This window comes from Homalodisca vitripennis, unplaced genomic scaffold, assembly GCF_021130785.1.
Source record: "Homalodisca vitripennis isolate AUS2020 unplaced genomic scaffold, UT_GWSS_2.1 ScUCBcl_383;HRSCAF=2249, whole genome shotgun sequence".
Lineage (NCBI taxonomy): Eukaryota > Metazoa > Arthropoda > Insecta > Hemiptera > Cicadellidae > Homalodisca > Homalodisca vitripennis.
This window is the reverse complement of record NW_025776501.1, coordinates 60,063-74,796: the sequence shown is the minus strand read 5'-3', so window position 1 is coordinate 74,796 and position 14,734 is coordinate 60,063.

Sequence of the window (14,734 nt, the reverse complement as noted above, 5' to 3'; positions counted from 1 at the left end):
GTAAACAGATACGACCAAGACAGTAGAAGATGTCTACCAGGCACATTCTAGTAATATTTCTTTAGCGTGTACCCAATAGATGAGAAGGTGCACGTATTATAGTCCTGTCCTGAAAAGAATATTATAAAATTATTTAATTCCTTAATTTTTAATTTATGAAAGCAATAATGGAGTACAATAAGAAAGTTATTTATTACACTCTCGACAGGAGAGAGTTCTGGTTTACGATTCAGTAACTAATTCTTAAAGTTAAAAGTTATAGTATATTATTCTTTTCAAAGCTACCCTATAATGCTTTTTTATATGTAATTGAAACAGTGTAACATGATATAGTCAATCACCGATATTATTATTTAGTAAGCATACACTAAGTTTACTACAATTTCAATATTTATTCCATGAAAATACGTCAGAAAGAAGGCGGTTTGACGTAAGTAAGAAAATATATGACACATATTTTCTTGTATTGATTTTTCATCAAATATATAAAAACAGGTCCAATTTCACCACGTGTCACAATTTCGTTTATGTTATATTACAAAAACGATTCTCCCTGTATTCTTTGGGTATAGAGCGGATTGTAAATAGCCTAAAACACAACATTTGCAGTATTTAAACAAAGCTATGACATCCTTAATAAATCTAGAAATCAACTCAATGTAATGATTTACACGTATTTCAAAGTTGTAATTTAATAATAGTGTTGTCAATGCAACTGTTCCAGTTTTCTGTCACTAAAACTAGGATTTGTAAACTGCTTTGGTAGTGTGAGATCGAGGCGCAGATGCTGTGATTTCTAAAAAAATTAAAAAAAGTAACTCATTTGTAAGTTTTGGTCCTGGTCCTGGCCATATTGTATCCTGGAGGAGTTTCCCGGACGAGCTCGAAATAGAGCAATTTTCAACATAAACTGAGCTATAGAAAAATGACTGAACAAATCCTGTATCTTTCTGTTTCTTTGGATATACGTAATTTGTACATATTGTACTGTTGGGTATGTTTCAGCTGTTTCCCTATTGTCTTTTAATTTTCAACTGTGCAGGCATTTCTTACGCTGCGGCTATTACTTAAAGGCAAGCAAATTCCCGTATAACATAGTCGTACATTCTCTAGTTACAAATACATCAATAAACATATTTATATCATGATTGTTTCAAAATCCAAACCACATGCACGTTTGACATGGCATGCTACTATACAGCTACATCTACAAAACCTACATAGCATCCTATCAGATTTAAGTAGTCTGCCATACAATGCACTTTTAAATGTCCACTAAGGATTATTCCTAACGTTACTTCACGAATTACTAGTAAAATTTTTGAAGGAAACAGGATTATTCCCGATTTTTTACCATCGCTCAGTGATACAATAAAATCAGTCTACGTACATTCAAAGTCTACAATCTGATCTATTCTTCGGGAAAATGACTGAATCAATATTCATAACTACAATCTAGGTTAAAGTAAACAAAAAAAGCTAAAGCGTTGATACGCTTAAGTCTGGAACTACAACTGACTTGTTGTGTGTCTATTCCATGCAACCTTACTCTAAAACATGCACTTAATAAAAACTAAATTCTGATTATTACAACAGAACCACAGAATACATAAAATAGCTTTAAAATGTTATAAACATTTAACACAGAATATTCGAAAATTTATTCATGAACTGTATATTACGCTTCTGAAACTAATAGATTTATAGTAAGCATACATAATTCAGGTTGATCTATTATAGTGCAAATAAATTTCCATTCATGTCAGAAGAATAAAAAATATATTTACTTTATTTTTATACTGATTTTATAACGTTAGTATGCCTTTCCTCTAAAATTCGTGTAAGCTAACTCACATTTGGGCTAAGTAGGTGTTTATAATTTTCATTTTTCTGCAAGTTAAAAATATGTAAACGTACGGCTAGTTAATTAATCAAGAAGGTGCTGTTGCTACTGTGGCCAAACATTTAATAAGTATGAGTTTGCTCATTTTTAATGTTACGTTCCAGTGGGATAATACTTGTATGGGATTTCTACAAACCTAAAATTCCAGAACCTGGAATGTCTGTATTAAAAACGATTTTGGCTCAAATGATTTATATTTCCAGTTGCAAATTTTAATTTACCTAAGTGCACCGTTAAAGAAGATATACGGGCATACATAATTAGGTTGAGAAGCCTATTTAAAAAAAAACACGTATATTTCCGACCTTTATAATTCATCTATGACCTCGACAAAACATTATTTCCATAAATGCCTCACCATTGAAGATAATAAATTTGGTGAAATTTATCCAGCCACTAGAGGCGTGCGCGTAAGAAGAGAAAGCCAGCTCTGAGCCAGCCTCTCCAATAAAAGCCGGTCTATTTCCGGGTGGCACACTTGTCTAGGCTGGCAAGTATCATTGACTCATAGGGCACGAACACTACAAACTCCAACAGTCATCTCCCGCAGTAGATCAGACCTATCGAATTACCTTGCAGAATCTCGACATTTTAAGTTAGTCATGTACCACTCCTGGATATCCATAAGGTTGTACAGATTTAAGTGACATCGGTTTTTACTGTACCTAGTGTGGGTTCAACCGGAAGATATAAACCAACCAGAAGTGAACACTCTGGGGAAAGTAAATGTATAAGTAAATATTATTGTGTTAGAGCTAGCAGATACATTACATGAATTCTTCATATTTTTTCAAACAACATTTTCTTGGAAAAACGAGATCTTAGGAACACAATTTATTTTAGGCTTTCTAAATATACATGCTTGAAACTGCTTTCACTTTCATATTTTCTTTATAACATTCCATTTATAGCATGAGAGAGACGTAGTAACACACATATTAAATACAGTCATTTGAGTTTATGTAAGTCAATAGTTTTAGTAGCCTTCACCTTAAACGGAACAGGTATTTAATAAGTATTTAAATCTATTATTTGAAGCCATTCGTAAATTTAATACCTAAAAATTCAAGTATATGAACAGTTTATAATTCCTGAACTGGAAAGAAATTAAACTAATTCTACAAAAAGTTAAATTCTGCTGCCAGTTTTAGGTTTTATTGATACTGTTATTTAAATTCAAATACTAACGAAGAAGTATTTTTATGTATTTAGTTTGTATTTTTACTATGCGGAAACAGCGTGTACAAACCAGAACTCGAACTCTGGCCCTTGAGTTGATAAGTTGAGACAGAATTATTCAGCTACGTTAGAAGACGTCTACTAGGCACATTCTAGTAATTTGTCAGCATTAGCCCAATAGATATGCAAGTGCACCTTTGCATTAATATGCTATAATTATTATTGCTATATAATGCAAAGTTCTTATTATGAAATATAAATTATAATATAGTTTAATCAAAGAGTTGTCAGATTACAGATTTAATATTTAAGTATTTTAAAATAGCAATGGCGTCCTGTACAGAATTACTGGATTGACTGATATTTGTTTTGTGTACAAAGAGAAGTACAAAACAATATGGTTTAAAATAATGTTTATTTGCTAACCTGTTCACATTTATATAAATTATTACACGTAAACACTTAAACATGACCTACTCAGGTGATTATTAGTCAGACAGAAAAGTGTATTAGTTGCAAGTATTGAAAGATTAGTTACAAGAACGTTAGATAAAACTTAAGCTAACCAGTAACGAGTAATAGACTTGCGAAAATATGTATTATTTGAAATGTAAATAATAACGAATCAGTTTTATGACACTCAGCCTTATTCCGAGATCGGACATGCACCATCATGTATAACTCATTTTTCTTTATGTAGAAATTTCATTCAAAGTTTTATACCAGTTTTCTGGTAAGCAAGTGAAAGGCGAGAGTGCGATAAAGTTCAATATTGTCACTAACGTTTAAAATTGGCTGCAATATGTTATAAATTATTTTTAAACTGTGAATAAAAATGTAACTTGTTAAAATCTTACATAATAGTACTAAATTATTCACATATTTATTTCTTCAATATTTTCTCGTTTCCATCATGGTTACCTATAAGAACTTTGCAAAAGTATTCGCTGAAGCTCATCAGAATCCAACCGGTTAACACATACTAATATCAAACACAGTGTTTCTCAAAAATATAAATTAACCTTCATGCAAATGTTGAAATCTAGTCAGTTCGTTTTCGGAATATCGTGCGAACTGACAGACAGACAAAATTAAAATATTTCAAGCCTCACGAGTGATGAGTTTCGCTAAAGCCCAGCGTATTACTAAAGTTTTAAAAATATAACAGAACTAACTTAAGTGGAATATAAGACAATATAAGGACGCAGAGCTGAACATGACGTTAACTATTATCTTTATAAATTAATTTAAATAGTGGAATTAAGGGTACAATCTCAAAAAATGGGTTTTGTGATAACTTTTATTTTTAATTAACACGGACATCACTTATAATATTAACCTAAGTTCTGAATTTAATTTTATGACAAATACTTTAACAAATATTTTCTAATAACCCAATAAATTTCTAAGGAGCCAGTTTATTACGTCTACTAATAACTATTTTAATACAATACAAAACTTAAATTTGAACTTAGAGCTAATATAAATTTTAAGTCATCATGCGAGTTACTTTATCTGTATGGTTGTCGAGTCGTTTCTCATATATATTGACCATCACAATGTTCCAGTTAGTGAGGAACTGATATGTCTGTGAAGTAAAGTGATGACTATATATTTACCTCAGTTTCCAACCGGAAATGTTAGACTTTCTTCAAAAATCCAGTTGGCAATTTACATTCTTTATTTTAAATATTTCCGTAAGAAATAAAGTTTATAGCATAACTACGTCATGGGCTTAATCAATAACACCAGAAATATTGAATATCAATCTTAACTAGCATTTATTACTCGTATTTTAATAGGGGAAAATGCCATAACAACTAGGAGTGGGCATTATTTTCAAATATAGCATTTTTTCCTTTTTTTCAGAGTAAAATTTGTATTAATAGTGTAAGTGAACCATAGGTGACAAAGGAATCTAAGGAGTTGTTTCTATAACTGTATCATCACAATCGGCAAGTTATAATCTCTTGTAAAGAAAGCTCTGGTGGTAATCTCATAAACTAATTGAATAAAGTAAAAGATGTAGACTATAATTCTCCTCAAATCTGAACAACAACGTGTTTAGAAATGATTGAGTTTAAACAAATTAACGCAATACGTTTTGAATTTTAATCCAAGGTCAGCTAAAATTCACTAGCTTTCAATTTTTAAGTTTTTACACTACTATATATTGCCTGAAAAATGGCTCTAAGTCAAATTGAAGTAAATAATTCTCCTAGTACTCTTTTCATTTGTTATAAACTATGTGAGAATGGACAATAAAACATTTGGATTTGGTGAATATGTAATTGTAGACTGATTCTTTCTGTACATGTATAGTACTGAAGGGATTTAAAACCATAAATAACAATTTTTTTCTGCTGTCGCATGAAACATAATTATATGTTAATCAACTTAAGTATCACTACACAAGAAAATAAATTCATTGCAAAAGTCCTTAAAATTAAAATCCCCTTCACTGAAAATGTGTTATAATAACATAGGAATTGTTTCACTATTTTTTTTTCTTTAATTGATAATCGCAAGACTAGAATGTATATAGCTTTGGGTAAAAATAATAGTTAGTGAAAATCTTTGAATTGTAAATAATAAGGTAAGTCGTCCATAAATCCTTGTCTCGATCCCGGTCTTCGCCATAGTACTCCTGGTGTAGATTTTCCACGCCCTAACGTCTTTGAACATTAAACTGAACAGTTAATAAAGACCTGGCCTTTATCAAGATTTTGGCCATGGCACTTGTTCCTGGTCGCGCTTTTCAAACCTAACGTAGTCTAAGTTTAACGAATTGTGTAAATATAACCCTTGGTATTAATTGCAAGCTTTGTTATACCTGTCGTTTGTTGTTTCCATGTATAAAAATATTAATACGTACACTGGTGTGTATATTTCACCTGTGTCGCTTTGTTTAGATTTTTGCTTTTACTTGCTTGTTTACATCATGACTGTTACTAACATTAAGTACATGTTATTATTTCATGTTCAATGAAATCTTATGCATTAAATATATTTAAATATTTATGGATGTTATAAACGTGACCTGAATTTTACTTTAAAATTTTATCATTTATAATATGACCTTTTTCAACAATTCACATTTACTATTTACTGTTTCATTACTTAGAAATCTTATAAAGGAGATTTTTGCGATGAATAAACTTTAAATATTCCGAGTCAAGTTTTAATATAATTTTATTTCTGTAATATGGCCTGTAATAATTTTGAGAGAAGTTTAAAAGTGCACTGTTTTGTATACTACGTAAATTAGGTACGTAAAAACAACAATCTGAAAAATCCAAGTGTTTTTGTAAATAGACAAATTAGCAATACCGTAAACGGTTATATCGATAAAGATTTCAGGCTAATAAGTCTTAAAGTAATATATTGACACATACAACCATAATGTAATAAAGGAACAAATATTTAATATAGGGGGTTATTCAAATTTTTATATGGTAGGTACTCATATTAGTATATAATCCAATAACATGTATTTCTTTAAACTTTTGGTACTACAAATGACTAATTAAAAACATTATTACAGGTAGAACTACCTTTGTTCAGATCAGAAATGATTGTATACCACTTGCCACTATATGTTTTGGGTACAGAGAGGATGAAATAAAGTACAAAACACAAATTAGCAGTTCTATACAAAACGTACCTTAGAATGTTTCAACTATAATATAAACCCAAGAAAAAAATTTGTATAATATGTTATTTTTTCTGGTACTATATGATGTGATAAATATTCGTTAAAACTAAGACCTAAACTGTTTTAGGTAACAAGTGCTATTGAGATCATAAACTGTAATGAAAGTACCTCATCAATGTAAGTCCTGGTCCTGGTCCTGGCCATCAAATAGTGCTCCTGGCGATACTTCCACGACTAGTTGTGAGTTGGACGAAGATTAAACAAGGTGCGACATTTCACTTTCAAATTATTAACTAAAATATAAAATTATATACCTACGTTGTTTCCATGGATATTAAATAATATGTTATGTATCCTTTTGCACGTTTCTCATATGCTTTTCTTATCTTTGCGACATCACGACTGCTACTAACATTTAAACCATTTCTTGTTACACAAACACATGCATTCTAAGGGGACAAACGTTTGAATAAAACACAATAAATAACATAAGTTATAATATGTTTTTTTCCCTGACTCAAGTTATGTGCTAAATTTATATTTATACATTATTACCTAGAGATAATATTCGACATGAAATTTCATACTCTTGCTAATTAGTCTAAAATAACGTGCTTTTAAATTTATAAAAAAATTATATAACTAATCACATACAAAAATGCATCACTAACCATATAAAAATGTATGCTTGTGTTAAAATGCGAACTTTTTAGAAGATTTTAGGATGAATATACCTCAAAGTAAAACTGAGACATCGGAGGGCTTATTACTTACTTATTATGTCAGAGTCTCAGGTAACAAAGGCACTTTGTGAGAGAATGTACATAGCTTTAATATCAAATACTTCCAATGAAAGGCTTGAAAGCTTGAAAACCTATAAATGAGTAGGCCTATAATAATTTAATGTTAAATTAGGGCAATATAGTTAAGGTATTACATCATGTAGGTTTGTTAGCGAAATACCTTAACTATTAATTATGCAGATTAAAGGTTAATAATACATTTACGTAATTCAATGAAACACTTAGAGGATCCTTTGTTTTTATTTCCAACAAATAAAGGAAACCGGCAGTTTATTTACTATACACAAAATCCGTGCACACGAACCACAACTGGTGGACTGAGTATACGGGCGAGTAGTTATTTTTATTTTATGAGTATTTCGTATAATAGAGTCAATTACAAAATATCCCTATTGCCTAAACCAGTGAAAGGAGTATATGGTTATCGAAAAACTATTTCATGATTTTAATTGCTCGGTTGTATTAAACAAATTCTAATAACTATAATTTAAGTACATTTAGGAAAATATAAGTATATTTAGGTAAAACTCGTCTTTGCTGGGCATAATGCTGTACATTGCTGGGGAGGTGTATACAAGTATTTAATCAATAAATTAAAAACAACAAAAAACTAATTGATTCGTGTAATATTAAAAACAAATAGAAGAGAAAGTGCTTTCCCCCTGTATGTTCAGTTAAAAATCCTGCCGGTAAAACATTTGTATGTATAAAAAGTATTAAGAATTTTTTATTTTCGCAGTGAAAATGTTGGAACAAATGATTTGTTGCACAGGACCAGAAGTATAAATAACAGAATTTTCAGAATACCAAAAGTAAACAAATAATAATCTTTTAGGAAATCCATTCAATATAATATAGGACCGAAGCTTTTTAATCAGATTCCAAGCGAAATAAAATCATGCAATGTCTTGAATTGTTTTTCTAAAATGCTGAAAGCTTGGCTTTTGACACATCTTGATATTGGTGAATTAACAAATGTTTTGAGCTGAATATTCGATTTTTAATTTTTTCAAATAGTACACAGAATTCTTAATTTATTTTATTTTACTACTATTACAACTTTTTGTTATTTTCCTTGTAATTAGTTTTGGCCAAAATTATAATCAATATATCACATTTATTGTGATTATAGGTTAGTGAATGATAACTTTGTCTATTGTATTGTATTTTTATGTATACTATTTGTATTTATGTATGTATGTATGTATATTATTATATATATATATATATATATATATATATATATATATATATATATATATATATATATATATATGTACTGTTTATCATTATATGCCTCTGGACGTTTTAGCCAGATGCAGACGTCATGTAAAGCAGCTTGTTGGCTGGAATATTGTTTTTTACCAGGAAAGGACTCTTTTATTTTATTTTTTAAATTGTTTTGTTTTTGTTACGCTGACCAGCTACTGGTTTTTGGTCGGTGTCTTTCCTAAGAATATAAAACGTTTTGTATTTGTCTTGTAAATGGTTGAAATAAAGTATTATTTATATAAAGTATTATTATTTACTGCTAGACTACTATCTTTACTTGTTATACAATTTTAAACAATAAATATAACAAATTTAAATAAATTTGAAATTTATAAGCAGCTGAATGTATTTGAGCTTTATGTCCAAGATATTTAACAGATATTTCGTGTGCTAAATTTCATTAACCAACTTTTTATTAATTACCGAGTTTTAGTATTAAAAATTAAGTATTAAAAGTGTAAATAATCATAATTTTTTTAAGAAACCTATCATTCTTGTTCTTTATTTTTTATAATAAAAATGTGGGTAGTAATTTTAATAATACAAAATTATGGTTTGAATGATATTATAATATAATTCGGAATTTTTGTCAAGCCCAACAATTAGAATCTTACAGCACAAAAATATCAAAACTTAAATGTATCGAATTCTTTTTATATCCTTGTATTCTTAATGCGAAGGAATTACAGAGCTCAACTGTGGTGTTGGCCTGCGAAACAGAATGAAGTATCCCCTAGAATTAAATTTAGAAAAATAAAGTATATCTGGAAATAATTTTACTCTAGTTACTCTATCCCAAAATTGTTCATGGATCCCCACGAAAAGTTTTCCACGTTAGTCTAAGCGTACATACATGCATGGTCGTGCTTTTTCGGTCGCTCGATTGCTTAGTAATCTAATTTGTCATTTTTAGTTTTTATGTTGTGTAGTATTTATAGTTTTCAAAAGGTTGACACGCTAATATATTTCTTTACTTAAAACTTAAAATTTAATTTGTGGAATTGCATTGGTCTCTTAATCCAATATTTATATCAAAAACCTGATATCATATTTTTCCTTGAAATGTATATTCAATTTTAAACTATAATTAAAACTAGGGAAATATTATTTGATAGAACATATTTTTAAATACATACATACGTACAATAATACTTTAACATAAGCTATTTAAGCTAACTAACGAACTATTATCTTCATAAATTCCCTCACAAAAACCAAAATTGGAATGAACCGCCTTCCCTACAAGGAAGGGTTTAAAGCAGTTGTTACAATCTTGATTGTGTGTCCTATTAACTATTATTTAGTGTTTTGCATGGTTATTTTTTACTATGTAATATGCATGAGCCAATTTAAAGCATGACTAAAGGATACAATTTAAGAGTATGCAGCATCTTTCACCTGAATGAGTGAATATATTCATGTCGTTAAAATGGTTGCCTAAAAGGAGAAAATTAACTAACGAAAAACCTATAAATTTTTATTTAGCGTAAAATAAGGCGCATAGTGTATAATACATTGATACAATTTTGTTTCCGGAAATATAAATACTTCTAAGAAAAACCATAGTTTATAGCCTTGGCCAGTCATAAAATGAATTCATTTAGAAGCCTATACGTGTTTTTATAAGTCACAAGATGGCAGTTTACATTGTATGGCACATAAACCTGCTTTTTCGATTGAAGGGATACAGGAATTTCTCTTAAGACAGAAAACACACTACACTTTCTGTGGCGGTGTATAAAGGGTTAATAATTATAATTTTCCACAAATCATATTAACAGTTGCTATACACACATAAGCCCAACTGTCCTACGGTAAATAAATGTATAATTAGCGTCAGGTAAGCGTAAAGAAAACCTTATAATATTGCTAAATTCAGTTAGTTGTCTGAAGGTGATATAGCTGTTCTTAGTGTCCAACGGTTAGTTGTTATTGTGTCAAACTAATAGAAATAATTCTTTAAAAAATATTGCTATTTTCTTTTAAATTCTTTTAATCCTTCTATTAATCTGAATTGAAACAAAATGACAAATATCACAATACAAATGTCATGGACCCGAGACCAAATCCAAAGTGATGGCCGTAATACAAGTAATTACAATAGCAATCTATAATAGTTTTTAATGTGTTTAAAGTGAAATATGCATGTGAAAACGAGAGCCTCATTTACTCCGATATCTGGGTATAAACCAAAATACCTCTAAGGCTAGGTAGCTCGTCACTTCCTAACAATCATTTTGATTGTTCTCATCTGATTTTGCAGTGGATTGGATTTCCTGTCAGTGTGTGAAAAATGATATCCCGATAAACAATTTTAGTTATGTTTTATACCAACCAGAACCTGGGATTATTCTTAAATATAGCATTTTTTTACTTTCTTCGGAGTAAAATTATTATTAATATTGGAAGTTCAACATTTAAAAGTGACAATGGAATCTAAGAGAAGTTGTTTCTAAAACTATATAATTTTAATCGGCAATTTCTAGTCTCTTGTAAAGTGGATGATAGCTGTATAGGCAATCTCATTAACTAGTGCAATAAAGAAAAAGATATGGACCATAATTTTCCTCAAATAATATGTACCATACCGTTTTTAGAAATCATTGAGTTAAAACAAGTTAACGGCATACGTTATGAATTCTAATCCTAAATGAGCTAAAATTTACTAATTTCAAATTATTTTCAATATTTACAGAACTATTAAATGCCTTAAAGATGTCTCTCAGACGCAATTAAGTAAATCATTCTCTTGGTAATCTTTACACTTTTTATAAAACATGTGAGAATGGATCTTAAAAGATTTGGAGGTTTTCAAGAAGATAGTTGTAAACTGATTCTTTCTGTACACTTAGAGTACTGAAGGGATTTAAAACCATAGATCAAAAGTTCTTTCAGTTTGTCCACGACATATACGAAAGTTACTTGTTAGTCAAGATAAAACAAGAAAATAAAGTCAGTCAATAACTAGTTGAACAAATTGAAATGTATAGACTATAATTCTCCACACAGTTTTTTGAAATCTTTGAGTTTTAACGCAATTCGTTCTGAATCTTAATCCTAAATGAGGTAACATATACTACTCGTAATTTAAAATTATTTTCAATACTTACTTTACTATAAAACCCCTAAAAGATTTCTCTTAAGACACATTTAAGAAAATAATTCTTTGGTTAGTGTTTCACTTTTTATGAAACGTGTGAGAATGGATCTTAAAAGATTTGGAGGTTTTCAAGAAGATAGTTGTAAACTGATTCTTTCTGTACACTTAGAGTATTGAAGCGATATAAAACCATATATCACAAGTTCTTTAAGTTTGTCCACGTTATATACGAAAGTTACTTGTTAGTCAAGATAAAACAAGAAAATAAAATTATTGTAAAATTCGTTAAAAATTGTAATTCTTTTAACTGCAAACTCGTTATAATTAAATTGGAACTATTTAACTTTTTTGGCTGTGGTTAATTATCGCTAAATCTAAGATGTAAATTGCTTTCATTAAGAAGAATAATCAAAGAAAATAAGTTGAAAGAAGAAAAGTAACTCATCTATAAGTCCTTGTCTCCGTCCTGGTGGTCGCCAGCGTACTCCTGGTGTTTATTTTCCACATCCTGCGTGTTAAACTACGTAAAAAATAAACGGAACAATTAAAAAAGGTCCTGTCTCTTGGCCATTGCACTTGTTCCTGGTCGTGCTTCTATATACTAACGTGGCGTGAGTTCAACGATTTTTCTAAATAACAGTACTGAATTTATAAAAAACTTTGTAATTCATGTTCTTTCTTGTTTCTATGGATATTTAAAAGATATTAATATGTACACTGCTGTATATTTCATCTGTTTGTTTGTTATAGATTTCCCTTCACTTACACTATAATTAACAGTAAATAGTTTTTTGTTATCAGATTACCCGTACACATGCATACTATATAAATAAACATGTTTTATTTCTCGTCTTATCATATTAATGTCAACGTTATAGAGTATCATGATTTAGATTATTCAGGCACAATACTCGATATGTCGTCATCGCTAAATAGTGTATCTGCAAGTAAAAGAAACTTGGTAGGTTACTTTTCCTTTGAGGTATATAACTTAAATAGTCTACATAACAGTCTATGTAAATTACAATTGTAAAGTTCCTTAGATTATACAACTTACGATATCGATAAGTTATTAAATAAAACAATACATTATTTGAAAGATGGGTTGGAACAGTTTACTCCGATCTTACTCGCCAACGTTATGGATGTCCAGAAGTGGCACATCCCAAACCGCAAATGTCAAGATTCTTGGGGTCATATTATTTCGAAATTTCTAGTCTATTGCAGCAGATGACTGTTGGAGGTGGTAGGGTTCGTTTTCTAAGAGATAAAGGTTCTTGCCAGCCTAGACAAAAGGATGTGTCGCACCCTACCCTTTTTTACTAAAGAGGCCGGTTCAAAAACGGCCTCCCACTCTTTCGAGGGTACATGATGAGATTAGTACCCTAAATTATTCCTCATGGATGTCAATATGAGGCGAACCCTACCCCTAACCTTACTCATCCAGAATATCCTGTCACTCCGGAAGCTGCGCTAAGTTCCTTATAGGACAAGGTTCAATTTATAATCTTCTTGTCCTAAAAGTATAACAATATTTATATTGGAAGAGTGTAAAAATAAAGTTTTAATACGCCGTTTTAGGCTTGAAAATTCCTTTTAATATATACTCTCAAAGAACGTTAAAACTTACTTCACATGCATAATATATTTCTTGATAAACCGCATCCATGAATAAAAAGCTCTTTGGTATTTTAATTTTATAACACATAGTCACGATTAAACTTTCACATACGACTTTTTTAGTTTTTTCCAAAATAAGCGCTGTCAAAGTCTTATCGCACATTTTCTACCCACTTCTTTAGGAACGCTAAACTTAAATCTAATTAATTCACAAATTTTACTTTCTACACAGGACATAATGATACATGTCGTTTGGGAGTCTTTATTTCTTCAGGTTGCGAAATTCATATCCTTTAAATCGATAAGCTGAGACAGTGATCGATTAGCTACATTAGCTACTAAGATAGTAAAATATGTCTAATAGGCATATTCTGGTAATTACTTATTTTGCACCTTCCTACTGGATGTCAAAATACAGCTGTTGTAATGCTTTACAGAAAAGCAAGTTTCTATGTTATAATGAAATCTCACTTAGTTAAGGTGAGAATATTCAATATTTTAAGGGGACAATATAGCATGGTACAGAATTGATAACTGCTCAACTTGAAATTGTTTTATTTGTATGTTTATTTTTTTGGCTCGAAGAGGCTCTTAACGTTTCGTCTAGAATTTTAGAAATTGATTTTCATTCGGAATGTCTGTGAAGGTTTAATTTTTACCTCTCGTGGTAGTTCCAGTAAGATTTTGATTAAATAAACAATTATAGACTATATTTCTCTTAAAAAGTTTTACAATACCGTTACATAATTTTTAAGTGCAAGCAATCAAATTTAATTAAGTTATGAATTTTAATCCTAAGTCAACTTACATTCAACTAATTTCAAATTATTTTTAATATTGCACTACTATAAAATGCCTTAACGATGTCTCTCAGGCATATTTAACCAAATAATTCTCTAAGTAATCTTTACATTTTTTATCAAATATGTATTCAAGGACCTTAAAACACTTAGAGATGACATTGAAGGTGATTGTAAACTTATTCTTTCTGTTCACTTAGAGTACATTAAGGATTTTAATAAATAAAATGACCGAAAGATGTCTCTTAGACATATTTAAGTAAAACTTTTTTTAAGTAATCGATACTCATTATCAAATATTTATGAACTGATCTTAAAACATTTAGGGCGTTGTAAACTGATTCATTAAAAAATGCACATTAATTTTCTGGGGAAATAATGAACAACAATTGTAATAAAAAA